The sequence below is a fragment of the Ptychodera flava genome, chromosome 13, assembly GCF_041260155.1.
Source record: "Ptychodera flava strain L36383 chromosome 13, AS_Pfla_20210202, whole genome shotgun sequence".
Taxonomy (NCBI): domain Eukaryota; kingdom Metazoa; phylum Hemichordata; class Enteropneusta; family Ptychoderidae; genus Ptychodera; species Ptychodera flava.
The window spans coordinates 4903532-4922811 of NC_091940.1; positions in this window are offsets into that span (position 1 = coordinate 4903532).

Below are 19280 nucleotides of genomic sequence, written 5' to 3' on the forward strand. Positions count from 1 at the left end.
ATAGCAAAGTCTTTGAAATTATTCAGTGTTAGAGGGAGATACAGCATCTGACCTCTGGGTCACTTCTAGCTAATTCAGTGTTGGTGTCATACAGGCAGTTTTCAGGTGGTTTAAATTGTGTCATCAGTTATGACTTATTGACCTGGAGATCAGCAACCAACTTTGAAAACCTGTGACTGTATATGTGAACACAAGCAACTAGCTGAACGGTAATAACTAGTGTAGAGTAGTAGAGTTTTGAATGTTACAGTTCTAGATCCCAAATGAGCAACCGGCATAGAGAAGTTGTAAACGGTTGAATTTCTGAATCTTCAAACCAGTAATAGTGAAATGTTGTAATTCTGGCGGGTAGGGTGCAATTGTTTTAAACTGTTCAATTCTAAATTGAAACACAATTAAGAGTTCAAATTTTATGATGATACGGTCATGGCTTCAAAATGTAGTCACCAGTTCAACGGTTCATGCTACAGTACATCATATAGTCAACTCTGTCTCTGGCCCAATGTTTTACAAATTTTAAATACTTCCATATTTATTAAAAAACATGAAGAGACAGCCCCCATGTACATATAGAATCAGTAGGAGTTGGAGTTTCATTTTCCATAATTAATAAATTTACATTTATAAATGTATTTTATCTGTTTATTTTTGTAATTTTCCCTACCAGTAATATTAACTTGTAGAACATTTTCCTATTTTTCTGTTGAATTGAGAGAATGCTGGCAGGAGATACCAAATTTAGATTTTGAATTTTTATCTGCCTTTATTGCCTCCTGCTGTTCTCAGCTTTAAGATGAATTTTTTTTTTGAATAGTTGAAGTTTGCAATATTAGCAGATGATTATATGAAACAAGGTTTGATATCATTATCATGTATCAAAGTTTTATTTTCCAATTTTTTGGTCAGATTTCTTGGTTGATAAATTTCTAACCTGAAAACTGAATACTACTAAGTCTGTGTGACGTTGCTCATTAGACTTCATCAGATTTTGAAACAAATGCTCAATTTTTGAAAGTATTAATTGTTATGACCGAAGGGAACTAAACAGTCAATTTGAAACAAAAACTTCTTGTGAGAATATCTAGCAGTATCTTCGCAGAAACGTATGACATGGCAATACAATGTCTACAGTAGACTGCTTCAAAAAGTGAGTGGGAAAAGTTGTTCTGGTGTATGTTGCTTTAATATCAAATTTTGCTGTTCTCTTAAATAAAGCACATTAAATTTAAAATCTAGACCACCAATCATTCCAGCCTTTTGTCAGTTATCTCAGAAACGTTATCAAGTTTTTGATAACTATCATTTGTCATATGTGACAAAAATTCACTAATTTAGAACTCGTGTGATCTCAAATTTAGAAAACTTGCACATGATGAGTGTGCAAGACAACTTTCACTCCTGTACAGCCATAGTACAAACTTTTCAATGCAAAAAATTCCATAATGGCAAGTTATACAGTGCATGGCCTATAGGTTTGATCATAGCTATCTTATGTGTTGGTTTATTTACTTGAACGTTGGCAATAAATCAAAAGTCTGCCTGTTTCACCTTGTGTTCACTCCTCTATCTAACCTAACTTATCATGCAGCGTTCTCATGCCCTGTCACAGATAACCATCTGACAGTGCCAAAAGTTATGGATGCTTTATATTTCATATATTTCAGAAATTTTCTCTGCTGTATCCGTAGGTTTGCTACGTGACCTACTCGCAAACATCATCCCTAGCACTAGCCTCAATCAGTCTACTCATCTGATTTTGCCAGTAAAACTTGTTTTCCACTGTCCGTTCAAATCCGAACAATTTGCTGACTGCCTTTTGTAATTTTGTTTTTAAAATAATGACACACGGAATGCAATTAGTCCAGTGCAGTTTCTTTCCCCTCCAAGTTAGTGTGCAAAAGTAAATTACATTTGCAATCCGAATGAAGAATTCACTCCGTAGAGAAACAAATTTGCTCAAATAATTTTAATTTTATGAAATTAACTCTAGGTTGCAATTAGGAAAGGGCATAATTGCATCTTTCTAATGAAATATTCAGCCTATCCTTCCATGTTAATTCCCTTTCTGTGTAAATTTGATTGCCAATGGTCCAAGAGAAAGGCTTGTGAAAGAGCCACACATGGCCTGTGAAGTGCTCTAATTTCTTTCCCTCTTCTCTCTCCCATGAAACAGACAAGGTCACTCAAATCACACACTAACTCATTGTTTACTGTGTTCCTCGGCTAATTTACATTTGCATAGCGACTTTGTCTAAGTGTGCAGACCCATCAATGACATTTGCATAGCATATCCTTGGAGTTAATTTTCTGTTTTTCAGTCGGCACTTGCTTCCTTTGTTTTCTTTGTTTACACCCTGGAAAGCTTAATAAATTCAACACAAAACTGATCTGCAGTGTAGTTTATGAGGTGCCACCTAGACCACAAATTAAAATGCATCCAATTTTTGTCCGTCTCCCCAAAGTGCATGCTGTCCCACTATCATTCAGGTAAACAATTTAGACTCTCCTGGGAACCTTTTGAAAAATGATTTTTTTTTGTATGTTTGAAATCGACAAAGAAGGGAAAGTGTGACACGAAAGTAGAAGTGTTTGATGTTAGTGTGTTTATTCCTAGACTGACTTTAACTTATTTGTGAAAGCATGTGTAGTGAAGTTAGCAACCCCATTTTAGCAATGTTTTGGTGTATATCAGTTGAAATTTACATGCATAACAATTAGAGTGTATTTTTCTGAACACCACATATATGATGAACAGACAGATGACCTTTTTTACCCAAATGCATATAATTATACTGCTTATCCTAAACTATGATGTTCATTAGAACCCCTGCTTATTACGTTTCAGGAAAGCAAAACTGATTTGTGAAATACAAGAGTTTGGAAGAACCCCATCTGATAGGCCTACCTGATAGGTACACCACACTAAAAATAAGAATATCAATGTTATCATGTTGGGGAACCCACTGTATTGAACAAAACTTACATTGTGTATTTAACTTGTCTGGTATTTGCAAACCAGAGGTTCACTGTTTTCTATATGGCTGTTTCATGCCATTAACACTGAGAGGTGGAGTCAATTTCTTAATAACTGTTTTTTCCCTAATGGTTATTCTCAATAATAACAGCTCGTGAAAAACATAAATTTTTAACACAACATATTTTCATGAACCTTTTTCAATATTTTAGCACGGTATTCTTTGAAAGGAACAATGAATAATTGAGGTCATCCAGATAGAAAAGTCCCCACCGATTACTCCATGACCAGCTTAGCTAATGTCTTTCTAATGCCAAGAATTTACAGGCAGTTAAACACTTCTTGAAACCTGTGGGCTTCCAGCATTTTGCTGTATTTGAGAGTGTGTATTCCTATATATTTTTCTTCTTTTGTTGTGCCCAAGGCATGGAGTCGTCCTCTGTACCATATGGTTTCTTCATCAACCCGCACTCTCTCCAAATGAAAATGTTTTTGCCGCCATCATTGACTGTGGTGTCTGTCTGATGGATGAGAGGACTCTGTTGTCTGATTGGAAGTGGGTCATTTTCTAGAAAGGCCATGGCAAAAGTCAGCATTATTTATCCACATTTTTTTACATACCATCTCCCATCTCAGCAGAAAGTATTTCAGCACATACCACACCACCTATAATTTGACTGGAGAATCTAAAAAATTAACAAACTGACATTTTTAAGACCTGGAACAGCAAACAAACCCCCTTTGCCCATCAGACCTTAATTTTTCCTGTTTGGTCGGCACAAAAGATATTTGCCCGTAATGAAGGTCTCCTCTCAGTAACTTTCATGAAGTCTCATCAGAAATATTTGATAGAGACGTTTATGCTCTGGGTAATCTATCTTTCTCATTAGGTGAATTATTCTCCTTTGTGATGACGTTGATTGGAATTGTTTTTGTCTGGAGCTGAACAATGCTTAGGAGATGAGCATGTGAATTTATAAGCTTGCTCATTTCTACTTGATAACATGCGCTGCAGTTTCACCATGGTGATATATATAATATCTGTAAATGCATAGCAATCAGCAGTCGGTAATCACCATCGTCGGTGATGAGCAAAAATTTTAATGATTGAAATAGTTTTCATTCTAGAGTTTAATGAAGCCCTAAATGATGAAATTTTTGGTGTGACTCAGGGTGGGCAGGTTGTCAGATAAATTGTATCAAGGCCCCATGAATCATTACTAATTAAAATTTGGATTGGATTATTAGTTATTAAGGGTTCTCCGATTGGTTTTAAGACAAGATGAATTTTGTGATAATTGACTGGGTCTCATTGACTGATGACACATTATTATGCCATTTGAATACAAGGACGAATGAGTCTTTAATACCGGCCAAGGATTGCCCTTGAACTTCTCCATTCATCTCTCTTGAGATTTGTTTTCTTGGTTCAAGACAACTAGACACAATTATCTTGAAAAAAGGAAACTTTTTGTGAAAACAGAAATAAGCACAAAAAGCTGGTCAGAGTATTGATGTGAAAAACTGGGCCAACTTTTAGCCTTGTGGTATTCAGCTGGAACTTTTGAGTGTTAGCAGTGAACAGCAAAAGTTGTGGCTTCACTTTGAAAAGTTCCAGTGACCTTCAAAGCATTGAAGAGTAGAAGATTAAAGTGTACTTGAAATGCCCAAGTCAAAGAAATGGTGCTGGTTAAAACTTTACCGGTTCATTCCCAGAGTGGAAAGTTATCTGAAGGTGGCAAATGTTTCAATTGAAATCGTTTAATACGAGAGTCAAAATGCAGTTTATTTCTCCAGTGTTTGTCCTGTGCAATTCATCGGCAAATTCCCTAATTGTCAACAACCATAACACAGTTACAATCTCAGAGAGAATGAATTCATCTGAGCAGTCCGTCACTAGCGTCTGATATTTTTCAATCTTTGCTTGATGGCATAACACTAAGAGTTAATGAATTGTGGTAGTCGCTGCCTGACTCATGCAAGGCTACTCTGCTGGTACTGCCAACAATTAATCTTTCTTTAGGTGGGAGCGCAATGTTCATTTCCTCTGCAGGATGATTTCACAAGTATATGTGTGTACATTTCATATGGAAATAATCAACCATATTTCCAATCAGTTCTCTGTTTCTGTAATCACAGCAGTGCATTTATTTTTTTTCTATAGCTGGCCTCGTCTAATCCCGTTTCATCCAAACAAGCTATGTCAGGGAGCTATTTGCATTGCAAATAGGCCCTGTCACTCAGTCCAGGTTTTGACTCCATTTCACGCTTGTCAGATTGTAGAGTGTGTTGCATGTGCAGGTGTGATGGACAGGAATGGAGTGCAAATTGATTTCGGGGAGTTGCTTGATGTGATTTCACTCTGTGTTGGTAACATGTATTCCCATATCAACCCAGATATTCACATGGTCTATTTTTTGATGCATAATTGCATAGCATTAGCTGTCTTTATGCTACCTTAAAACGCTCACTTTTGTCCTTTGACTTTAAATATTTGATCAGTTTCTCTCAAGTTTTAACTTTTTCACTGTGTCCCAGAAAAAGAAATAGTGCTGTGAATTACACAAGCTCAACGCATATTCAGACCACCGTCTTTTATTTCTTTGCAATTACAATAATTCTTGAACTTCACTGTTTGTATTGCTTTTCCAATGTCACTATCAGTCATCAAGAAAGTTTAAATTCTGTTTATTTAAAGTTTTATTTAATAATGCAACATTGTCACTGAGACTGACTTTTAAGAATATGAATGTCATTTTCATTGTTTTGAAGAAATCTGCCGACTTGAAATTCAACTACAACTGTGGATGAGAAATGCATAAAATAATTGATTTGTCACAATGTATGACTACTAGCTTAAATTCTGCAGTTTAATCAATATACTCAGTATTTTGACTTTTGCCCATCATTATACAAAATGTAAAACAAAAATGTAATGACTGACAAAATCTAAACAGTATTTGTTTGAATCTGTCGGAAAAAGAACATTTTCCTGAATGTATCTATTCAGAATTATGCATTGTGTCGCCATTTTAACCTTTTGAAGAAGAAATCCCTCAAACAGGCAAATTTTCTTGTGGCCCGTCTCTCATAGATAAATAGACTGAAATGCAATTAGATGCTTTCAAACTAAACAAATATGAACATTCTGTAATTTCTAGCCAATATTTCCATGCACTATATTGGCTGCATATGAGAAAAAAGGAACTGCTCTATTGTTCTTTGCATAATATTGATTAGTTGCTGGCAACGTGCATTGATTGCGTGTCATTAAGCGCCGTGACAAATAAAGTTGATATATGGCATTTTGAGAGGTGTTAGAATTAATAGCCAGATGAAATTGGATATTCACCAACTTGTGTCGGTTTCATGCTAGGATGTAGGGAGCTACCTCCTTCACACCTTAAATTATGTAATCAAAAGAATTTTTTCCTGTTTTGTTTTTCTTAAATTTGATATTTTGTGATGTTCTGATGTGACAGTGTTGTATTCTCAAGATAAAAGTCTGGCTTCTGTTTTTGTCTGATGCACTGAACGTAGAGTGAATGTCAAATGAAATCAATATCCTCTATTTGATTATACAGTTTGGTGAGTTTTTTCCAATTTTTCTCCACACAAAAATTGTTTTGTTGTTCAACTCATGAATTACCCCCTTGGCCCCTGATTAGCTTGGAAGGTTATGAAGACTAAATACAGTCTTTAATTGGGAAATTAATTCTGCTACTTTCAAGTTTTTGTAATTAGCTCTCAGATTCAGAGACTCATTAGCGTAATGATGATGATTATTAGATTTTAGTTTTGTCTGGCAAAAATTGTGGATGCAGATCAATGAAATGCATGTTGGTGTCCAATTTCCGCTTGGAAGATACGTTGCCAGTTTGGTATCATAAATGATAATTTTAGAAGTTGAAATCGTAGTTGGTAATTAGGCACACATAGGGGAAATAATATGGTTACCATGGTGACAGATGTGCAGATATTGTTTTACAGAGTTTTTTCTCCGTGCTGGATTTGACCTGAGAGTGAATCAGGTTGTTGCCTGCAATTCTATTGATGTGTTCATTTCAGCACATTAATAGCAAACATGCAAATTACTTAGTGGCCAATTAGAGTGCCATTGTTGTAGCCAGCGTGAGACCTGCTGCGTTTTCAACTAGACGAACAAAGGAGAAGCCAGGAACAAGACCCAAATCAGTGCTTGATCAACGTGTGTTAATGTATAAGAGTGCGAGTCTGGAGTGTATTTGCTGAAGTTGATGAGGATGAACCATCAAAAAAAAAACCGGAAACTGAGGGAAGGGATTACGTTGCTAGATTTTGGAGTTGTAATAAAGGCCCACATGCTGCCATCTTAATTATTGGCCAGTCAAACTATATAATGTCATATAGGCAGTTTTCATTTTTTTCATGCCCAGCAGACTCCTCTTTTAATAGTCCACACAGAAACCAAATTACTTGCTGTAGTAATTGGGGCTCTAAATTTAATTAAATCTTTGGTGACCCAGCTTAGCTAAGGTTCAACACATAGCCAATCTTTCTTCTCTCTCTCCCTCTCTTTTCCTCTTGCCTTTGCCGTTTTCATTAGTCTGTTAGTCACATTGCAATCTCCTGTTATTAACATAGTATATTTGTTAGGTGTAAGAGATGGTTTGGTTGATAATATGACATGTCAGCCCCAAGCTCTCCGCCAGTAACATTTTTTTCTAGAAGAGCAGATTTACTTTTGCAGAGTTGTCAGTTTCTTTGTTTCATGTCATATTTTAAACTGTCAGCGACACCCTGCTTTATGAATGTGCAATGTTAAACCCAGGCACTAGGGACAGTGAAAAAATATCTGCCAGGCAAAATTAGTCTAAACACATGAAAGGTGAAACTTGCATTAATTTCTTTCACATTTAAATGAGAATCAACAACAGTTTATATCTAGTCGAGTCTTTTGAATAAGTAACACGAAAGCTCTTGTTTATAAATATTTGGCGATAGACTTGTGTCGTCATTTTTCAAAGCTATTCAGCCGTCACCTGAGGCTGCTGACTTCAGACAGCATATTTTTTAATATTCTCTGGTGTTAAATTTTTTGTGTTGCTAATATCAGTCTTGTGAAATTTTAATCACTTCATACTCCCCCCAAAATCTGACTCTCAATTCAAAACGCCACAGTGTTATATCAGTCCTTTGAAAATCCTGCCAGGAATCCTGAAGAAAAGCGGGAAAGTGAAAAAAGAAAAACTGGCGGGGAAGCTAGAATCACTTGACACTGGCCGACCACTTTCTCCATTCACCAAGACTAGTTTTCTGTTAGCGTGATCAGTCACTATAGAATATGTTAGAGCTATCTTCAGGGACAGACCATGGAGTGAAATGAATATTGAAGGTGTCACGGCGTCAAAATTCCACTGGCAAGATTTTCACCCCATTTGGAGACCTATATGAACCTTGCATTACCACAGGGCATCAATTTGCGTGCATTAATTTACTGCAGGAGCAAGATCTATACACATTTGTGCAAATTCCCTCACATCACCAATCATCGCAAATTCAACTCGCATACGATTTTCTAAATTGACCCCCGCCCTAACCTGGGCTTATTTAATTCACATATGTTTTCAGAGGAAAATGAAAAATTAATAAGCAGCCAGCCATCGAATGGAAGAGAGCAGTGACGAATTATGATATCATATTTTTCTTGCCCCGGTCCATCACTCATGGCACTTTCAAAGTGCAGATGCAGATGCAACATCAAATAGTGAAGACATAACGGAGGTGAATTCAAGGTATATGCCCTGTAATTAACAAACATCTGCTTTTACTCAAATGCCATCTAAAAACTTTGATGTTCCTCCATTAAAGTGTCCGCTCATCCTTGTATGCAGACCAGCTGCATTCTGGGTAAAATGGCAAAGCAGATGAAAACAGATGATTTGTACAACATAATTGTGGGGCAGGGTTAGTTTGTTTATCAGTCATTTTGTTTGAAAATTCAAGGCATATAAACTGTCCAAACCTGTGGAAAATATGAAAAAAATTCTTACTTAAACACTTAATTTTTTTATGTAATCTGAAAAATTTCCTACCACAAGCCAAATGTGAGACATCAAACAGAACATCAAAATAGTTTATAAAAATCAGTGCAGCAGCCAAGAGATTGCTGCTGAAGAATAAAAGGTAGTGATCATTATCATTGTCAGAACTGAAAGTGGGAAGCAAAGCAGAGAAAAAATGAAAAAAAAAAACAGAAAGAAAAATGTGCGAAGCAGACCATGTACTCGGAGCAAAAATATCAAGGCAATGCAATCATGTAAAACAGGAGGAAAATCATTTTCTGTAAGAAAACTGTGTCCCAGCAGGGAGGAGAGAAAATAAAATTCTAGTGTAATAAGATAGAAAATGAATCTGTTTCATATGCAAAGCCATGATAATTGCTGATGCAGTAAATTGCATGTTTAAAAAGAGTGCGAGAGATTGAGAGAGGAAAGAAATAGGGAGTATAATTTCTGCATGATCAGAGAGGCAAAGGAGGTTCCCCCTGAGTTAATAATTAGACATGTAATTTTTCCCCCATTGATTCAGTAGATCATTGATGAACACACATTGATTAGACTAGTTGGAGGGTGAAAAATTGTCCCTGGTTCCATTCTGAGGGATGTTTCACATGACAAGATCTCATCAATACTTATATCCGTCCACAGCCAAAATTAATAATAATTTCTAATTTCCACCGATTGGCGACAAACTTTTGATCATCCGTGCCCTGTTCACATTTCACATGCTGATTTTTGGTTTGTTGCTAGGCGTCCTTTAGCTCCAGAGTTTCATCAGTAATTTGCAATTTTGCTCAAGTATAAAAAAAGAGAAAACACGAAAGAAATCATAGGCTGGGGGGCAAAAGTGATTTTGTAAAGAGAAATGAGAGTTGGTCGCTAGCTATGGAATTGTTGATGAGTTTTTTGCCTAACAACAGGGATATTCTTTGGGTTCAAAAGCTTTTCTATTCAGTCTCACAAACCTGCAAGCTATTCTGTGTCTTTACCGTAGATTCTAGTCTCTTTCTTTTTTCCTAAGTAACCATTCCTCAGAAATTTTACAGATTGGTTTGAAGTTGTGAGTGGAACAGCAAGGAAGTTGTCACGGGGCTGCAGCCTTTGACTACACCGCGCTGGGTAGCGGTGAGAGTAATAGACATGGTCTAATTAAGGTATTGCCAATAAATATGGCTGGTAATTAGAAGGCATAATGTTTTCTGCTTGCAGGTATGCTAGAGATCAGAGTCACTCGGTGAAAAAATGACAAAGATGATAAAATAGGACTATGAAAATGACACAGCCACACCTATTATTTGCTCATTCTGACTAAAAACTCCATTTTATACAGTTTTTCACGTGTGGACAATCCTCAACAATTTGTAAACTGTCTGTCAGTTCTTCTGCTATAGATACTGTAAAATATACCAGAATAACATGAAGTTGGCTCTGGCAAAACATTCTTAGCCAGAGAGACAAAATGGAAAACAACTTTGACATGTGTCCACTGTGATAGTTATAATATCCTCATACATGAAATGTGAAAGTGAAATATCTGATCTTCAATTTTATGCCATATCTGCATGTTAATCCAAAAATCCAAATGAGATATACATCATGTTCATCGCCGGGGAGAGTTGTTCAAATCTCCACCTTCCCATTTGTTTTAATTTAATGAAAAAAAAACCACTTGTCATTTGTAAAGTCTTGCTGCCCATCAACTTGAAACATTTAGACCATTTGCTGTAAAAAAAGTTAGTTATTACTGAATGTGATCTGTTCTTTGCGTAATTACAGCACTGTCATCAATCTATCTGAGCACCTTTAGTAACAAACGATCTCACCTACTAAAAATTTGATTTTCCAGTATGAGATATTGCATTTTTGGCAATATTTCATTGGCTGTTGCTATGGAAATTACATACTTGTACATTTTTTACACTTTAAATTTAGATCCTAGGTCAGAAATCTCATCAAAAAAGAATTTTTGGCTATTATCAGTTGAGTCAGTTTCTCAAATTTTTGATGTTGTCTTAGTGGCTGGTAAGTGATGTTATAATTTCAGTGAACAGGTCCATACATCTCCAATAGAATGCACACAAGATGGATATCAAATTTAACTTTTTGAATAAAAGTTTTCCACAAGCTTTTAACAGCAGTTGAACACATTTTCTGATTTTGGTTCTTATAAGAATCCTGTACAGCCGCGTGACTAATTCATCGATAAGGGTATTGCAGAAATAAAGTGATGTTGTAACGGGCGTGCTAAGAGTCTTGATATGAGAGACCAGGTCACATGATCAACCTGACCAATACTGCTAATGATGTATTTATGAGTTGACTGAATAGTGAGGCGTGGTGTGACCCTAACATGATCCACTGACCCCTAACTGTTAGATGCTACAATCACATGACTCAAGGTAGCTCTACTACCCTGAACAAAGTCTCGGAAAAAGTATTCACTCTTTGTCATTATTCATTTTTACACTTGAAATTTCTCTCCATGCAGAAAAGCCAGTCTTCATTCCCTCATTGCTGACTCAATCAATATTGATATTAACAAAATAGACTTGAATGACAAGGTTTCAGAGCAACTCATTGCCACACAAAAGAGGAATGTACAATGCCCCCGTCATTTTGTTTTGTCAGCATGTCTGTTTAAAGGTCTTTCTAAAAGAAGTTTATTCTAGTAGAAGGGAAGATCTTGTAGACACTGCAAAAATCAATTTGAATGGAAAATGATTTCAGTCAACAGGCTGGCGTATTGACAGTGGACCAGTCCCCAATAATGCTTGTTTCTATTCTCTGTGTTGCCTTTATTCATTGTCAAAACTGTAATATACCACGTTTCTTCAGATTATCTCTTGTTTGCTTCAATTAATCAAATGTTCAATGTAGTCTTCTCAATGCCCAACCTTTTAGCTACGTCTGTGGCAGAAGCCACTAGTCTCATTTGCCATCGTAAAAACTGAAACATCATCAAGGTGAGGAAAGAGACAGAGGCAAAGTAGGTGACTTGGTATGATAAATTGTTTTATTTTAAAATTTACTCCCAGTAATTTCATCATGTCTTATAGCAAAGCATTAAACACATTCCAAAGGGAAGCTAACATGATAGATCTGTAAATTAGGTGTGAAATTGGACTCAAAGTATCATTTTTTATGACACAGTGTCTTCCTCTTCATCGGATGTAATTTGATATCATGACTGCATTTTCAAAGTCAAAGTTATGCAAAGAGATGGTATGCAAAACAGAAGAATATCACATAATTCGGAAAATCTCCAATTTCTATTCCAGAATGTATGGGACGGTGGGAAAATATATAATCCCTCCAAGGGAGGCTTTCACCCCCTTTTTACGGTAATAGAACCTTCAAGATCCTATGTAATTGTTGAGATGAACTGGGATTGACTAATTAGAGTAATGATGGGAGTCAAATTGTGGTGATAAACAAGATATCCAAACCTGATCAACTGCGTTGTGAAAGGTACAAATAATTCATTTTCACCAATGACATTTGGTGGAATTACCAGCAATCATTATTGACTTGGTTTTAAAGAGCAGAAAACCAGGTTTGAAAATAATTGGATGCAGTTAAAAAGAGAAAGGAAAAAAGGAAGTTGACGTCTGGAAAGGAAAATTAGCTAAAATAGAAATGAGATCAGTTGCATGGTTGTCAGTGATTTCTGAGTTCTTTTTACAAGTGTGAAAGGCCTTCTGTGTGGGAGAGTTAACTTACTTATTACCATCCAAGGCTTACTATTAGCCTTTGTTTGGGGGTCCAACAGTGAGCCTATGTCAGCGGGAAGCCATCAGATCCCATCCAGTAACCAACCCAAATCATTATGGAAAAACACAGGTAGGGAGCCAGTACTACTTGCTGAGATTTTGAAAGGACTTAGCGTGCACCACAGTGCCACTAATTCATATTTTCCCCGTCGTCTTTGATTAGATTTTTTTTTTGGTGGCAATTCCATCTCCACGATAACCGAATCAATTTACAGTTGGCAGAAATGACAGCGAGCAAATTTGCTTTAATGAGAGCGCTATAATTACGAGTACGAAATACCATCCTTAATCTTGGAGGTAATCTCCCAAAATGTATTTTCCAGTGGCAGAAAAATTGGTGAGTGTTCCTAATTACTTGGGCCGGATTATTGCCACTTTCATTTGGGTTCTGGTATTAGTAATCATGCAACAGAAGACGCATGTCAGAAATGGGAGCTGCCCCTGTCAGTTTCTGTATTCTTACCACTCGTCACCTTACCGTTTAAGTTGTATAAGCAGCTTTTGGTTGAATCTGAAAGTGGATAGCTTTTAATGAGGACTCTCTGTTTGAACTGATCGGCTCCTACCCTCCTAAATGGTTTCACCTTTATTTTTCTGAGGCACGACAGTTTTTAAGAGTTCTGGTCTATTCTGTGTATCAGATACCAACAGATTTATTCCCCGTAACTATATTAAGAAATTATGTCATGCCTAATACTAAAGAATGTTTTCGTCCGTTGTTGTGGTACAGATTTGTTTTCGTTGTTTGACAGAGAGATTTACTTCTCCTGGAGTTAGTGAAATTCAAACAAATTTTGTACATCAATGCTTTGAGTTTGTTTTAGGCTAATAGATCTGATGTCCCACACCGCTGTTAAGAGATGTCTTTGCTAGATAGCATCTAATGGTATGATCAACTACCCTGCAACAAACTTTACTTAGGAACATTCATTTCATTCTTCAAAGTATATCCAGGAAGGACTTACCATAGATAGAAGCAAAAGCGATATTTTTATTAAACAGATCTAATGTTTTTCAACAAAATCAGTCAAATGCATCAAAATTATCTCCCTTGGGTAAATGTAACTGCTGTCCTGATTGGGTACAACTTTATCAGTCTGTTCATCACTCCAAGGATTCAGCCAATGAAAAAAGTGAATGAATACTCAGTAACATATTCTCGAAAGCAGATAGGATTGATTACATGACAGTAGTACAGAGGGGGTGTATCTATGTACACTAGCTGTGATGCCAAACTGTGTATCTACACTTTTACACCAGACTGTGTATCTGCCTGGCACCGTGACACCAGAATGTGTTGTGTACACCGTGACACCAGACTGTGTTGTGTACACCGTGACACCAGACTGTGTTGTGTACACCGTGACACCAGACTGTTGTGTACACCGTGACACCAGACTGTTGTGTACACCGTGACACCCGAATGTGTTGTGTACACCGTGACACCAGACTGTTGTGTACACCGTGACACCAGACTGTTGTGTACACCGTGACACCCGAATGTGTTGTGTACACCGTGACACCAGACTGTTGTGTACACCGTGACACCAGAATGTGTTGTGTACAACGTGACTGACTGATTCCCAACTTTTGGAAAAATCAACTGGATGCATACAATGTTTTGTTGACTGAAATGTCTATTACCATACCTGCATGGCATACATGAAGCGAGTTGTTTAGCTTAATTTGCAGTAACAATCTTTATCATACAGATACCTGATGCACAAAGTTAAAACACAGGGTATTGCTGTGTGTAAATCATGTGTTTGAAAAATTTTAATATGATAAAGCATCTCAATGAAATTTCTTTTCATTGATGTGACTTGCTTTTCTTTGACAAAAACTGCATATTGCTGTGAGATATGTTTTCCAATGACCTTTAGGTTTGTATTTCAAATAACCTTAAATCACTGGTTGGTCTGCTAATCAAGGAGTTGAGCCACAATTCTAAGTATGATATAATTAAAAAATTCATGAAAAGTATTTGCTAAAATACTCATACTTGTTATGAGACTCACTGTCATTGATAATTGAGATTGTTTTCCCACATCAAAGTCTGTTTATGAACGGTCTGCATGACAAATACTACCGTTAAATGCATTTTTAGTCCCCACGGACACCGTCCGGGGGGACTTATAGGTTTGGTCATGTCCGTGCGTGTGTGCGTCCGTGCGTGCGTGCGTGCGTGCGTGCGTCCGTCCGTCCGTTCACGCAGATATCTCAGAGATGCCTGGAGCGATTTCATTCAAACTTGGTACAAGGATTACTTCATATGTCATACAGATGCACGTCGATTGGTTTTGTGATACGATCCAATATGGCTGCCAGGCGGCCATTTTATTACGATTTTTTCATGCACAGAGCCATAACTTAGGCATGCTTCAACAGATTTTATTCAAAGCTGGTACAAGGACATTGACCAATGTCATAGATATGCACGTCAATTTTTTTTGTGATACGATCCAATATGGCCGCCATGCGGCTATTTTGTTACGATTTTTTCATGTACAGAGCCATTACTCAGGCATGCTTCAACAGATTTTATTCAAAGTTGGTACAAGGACATTGACCAATGTCATAGATATGCACGTCAATTTTTTTTGTGATACGATCCAATATGGCTGCCGTGCGGCCATTTTGTTACGATTTTTTCATGTACAGAGCCATTACTCAGGCATGCTTCAACAGATTTTATTCAAAGTTGGTACAAGGACATTGACCAATGTCATAGCTATACACGTCAATTTTTTTTGTGATGCAATCCAATATGGCCGCCGTGCGGCCATTTTGTTACGATTTTTTCATGTACAGAGCCATTACTCAGGCATGTTTCAACAGATTTTATTCAAAGTTGGTACAAGGACATTGACAAATGTCATAGCTATACACATCAATTGTTTTGTGATACAATCCAATATGGCCGCCGTGCGGCCATTTTGTTACGATTTTTTCATGTACAGAGCCATAACTCAGGCATAACTCAACTGATTTTATTCAAACTTGGTAAAAGGACATTGACCTGTGTCATGCACATGCACATCGATTTGTTTTGTGATACGATCCAATATGGCCGCCGTGCGGCCATTTTATTACATTTTTTCATGTCCAGAACCATAACTCAGACATGTATCAAGCGAATTTATTTAAAGTTGGTACAAGGAGATGACCAATGTCATACATATGTACATTAATTTGTTTTGTGATACGATCCAATATGGCTGCTGTGCGGCCATTTTGTTATGATTTTTTCATGTACAAGCCATAACTCAGGCATATCTCAACCAATTTTAATCAAATTTGCTACAAGGACATTGACCTATGTCATACATATGCACATTTATTTGTTTTGTGATACGATCCAATACGGCCACCGTGTGGCCATTTATTACTATTTTTTTCATGTCCTGAACTACAACTCAGACATGTATCAAGCGAATTTATTCAAAAGTATTTTCATCACAGACCTAATGAAGAGGACTTTATCCTCTCTGAGGACCTGTAATCAAAGTACCCATTAAGAAGTGGGGACTGTGTCATCAACGATGACTTGTATTTTTACATTTTATGTTTCTAAGTTTCAGTCGCCCTTTGTTCCACATTGATGGATTGTTTTTGTTTCAACCCTGAAATGTGTTTGTTTAAAACATGTGTTAACTTGTTCTTGGAGCTTCAATGAGAGGGACTCCAAAAATAAAAGTGGTTTTACCATTTTATGAAAATGGCTGGATATGAAAATTGAGAAAAAATAGGATTTTGAACTGCCAGTTGATGAACTTTTACCAGTAAAAAGTAAATTGGTAAAACAGAGTTCTGTATGTTGCTGTTTAGCAATTTGGAAACAAAAAGCACATCTTTTGAATATACCCCTACTCGATACAGACAGCTGTTGACCTAAAATAAAAGCTGTTTTGATGCTAAATTCTACCATTGTTTCTAAAATGAAGAGAGAAGTTTGAGCTGTTACATGTCCAGACGGTACTATCCGACACAAAGGAACGTGTATTTTTATGGAAAGATGACAATTGTACTGGTTGCTTGTATATTTTCATATTAGCCAGGTACCTTATCTGTCATCTTTGCAAATAAAAAAACATTTTTCTATCACCATTACAAGTGTCCAGAGAATTATTCAAAAAGGTTTTGGACCAATTCAAGGATTACTTCAAGTGAAAGTGGCCAAACCATTGTCTACATGAAAATTTTTCTGGACAGCTTACATACAATTATTGTGTTTAAAAAAAGATATTCCATGCAATAAAACAAAAAACAAAAAAATGACATAAAAAGTCTCCTTGTCACCTAAAAGGATTTCACCTACAATGTCAATTACCTTTATTGTGATATGGAATTTTTTAGATGGTACGTGGTTTAACTTTAACCAAGGCTTGATATTTTTTATTTAATTGAAAGCACTTTTTGTAAATAGCACCTTTATTCATACAAGTTGGTCTCATGATTGTTTTCTGTAACACTTGAACAAAAAGTATAGAATTTACACGGAACTTTTTAGTATAAGTACTTCAGACTGCAGCTGACCATACAAGGCCATGATGACTTTTCAAAATATCAACATGTTACGTGGAAACCAAAAATACCAAATACCATTACAGAACTAGCGTACTCTTAGATATATGTACTTTTTGATGGAACCAGACATTTTTAATATGATGATGATCTCTATGTGAGATCCACAGCATATGTGAAAAGACAACAAGTTGTAAAATTTGTCAACAAAATGTAAAAAGTGTAACCAGATGTTGAAGAATACAAAATTCATAAATAAATCACTTTATCATGGCATTTCTAATTTTCTGAGTGTTGCATAGATTCTCTTTGTAATGTCAAGGTTTAGAATTTTCAGGTTTGAATGACATGCATATGCTACAACTATTAAACTAAGATGATAAAAAATCAAACTGCAACTTCTACACTTAGAGGCTTATTTTTTTATCGTATTTAACACTGCCACATGTTTACCTCTTTCAACTGGGAATGTTGTAAAATAACAACAAAGAAATTTTCACATCATATGAAAGGAATGAAACAAATTGTTGCACCTCGACAAGGTCATGAAAAGCGCAAAAAAGCAGAATTCTTTGAAATTTTATCACATAATCTATAAAGGAGGGATTTTATAGGGGATTCTTGTTGCTTTTCAAACGCAATATCATGTGACCAAATGTGTCCATTTTTATGAGGTGACACATGTGCATTCCTAGTGTCTCTATGTTAACTAAGCATCATAGCACTTGTATATGGTAATTGTGTTACTGCTGATAACATGCATCCGGGAATATCCAAAACACTCTTTACTCTTCATTTGGGAGAGAATCGTTGTTCCTGACTAGACAAAGGTATTTTCAATTTAAAAATTGAAGTCCTTACCTAGTTTCTTTGTTCCTTGTTTTGTCAAAATAAACAAGATGTACCAATCAAAGTGATATTAACATTTGCATTTGGAAATTTTTTATCGCTAAATGTTTTACTATATACTGAAAAATAGAAACAAATTCAGATGTACTAAACATCAGCACATATCATTTCTTAGGGCAGCTTGTTGAATGCTGTCACAATCATTTATGCCTAATATTCAGTTAATCTTCATAACCTAGATTTTATCGATGGAAATATGATTTCTATCTCCTCTAATATGAACGGAATTGTTGGTTTTGTTTTAGCCTTGAAATAGGGCTTTCTCATTAGATGTTCTTGTCAAATATTTTGTAATTCCTAAATTGTTATACACCCAAGTTATTTGTTATCTTGTGATAATCACCAAATGTTCAAAGTTCAAGCCAGTTTACAGGTCACAGACGAATATTTCACTTTTTTGAAAGATGCATTTGTCACAAGTAGTTTTTCAAATTTCAGATTTTGATAGCGTTATAAACCCTACTTCAAAACTGTGAATACCTCTTTATAGCATAAATGTAGAGGGTCCTAATCTGTATTGAAATGATGAAGAGATATGTTCACTTGTTGATATGACACATATGTGGACACAAGACCATTCTATTTGTCTGGAGAAAAAAGTGCAGTGTGCAAACATTTACATAAATTTGCATACTTGCATAACCTAAAAGTGCATGTAAACTGGAAGCCATATATGTGAACACTGCTTTTACAGTTTAACCAAAAAAGTACACAAATGCAAAGGATATCAGTGTAGCTGATACTCAGAGAATCTGAAACTACGTGTAATTGTAATCTAAGTTTCAGTGTTTTTCTACTTAATATTTGTATCGTGATACGGGCAGAATGACTATCAACCTGAACTAATATGACACAGACTGTCCTATTAGACTCACCAAAATGTCACCTTTTTAGATTTATTAAAAGTTTCAGAATGCTGTGCCACGTTTCTCACACAATATTTACTTAATAGCATTCAATCAATGTCATCATAGATGAGTAGATTAGCGAACCAATCAACGCAAATATCCAATTATATTCACTGAAACAATACAACTTGGTTTATTTGATTCACACTGTAGT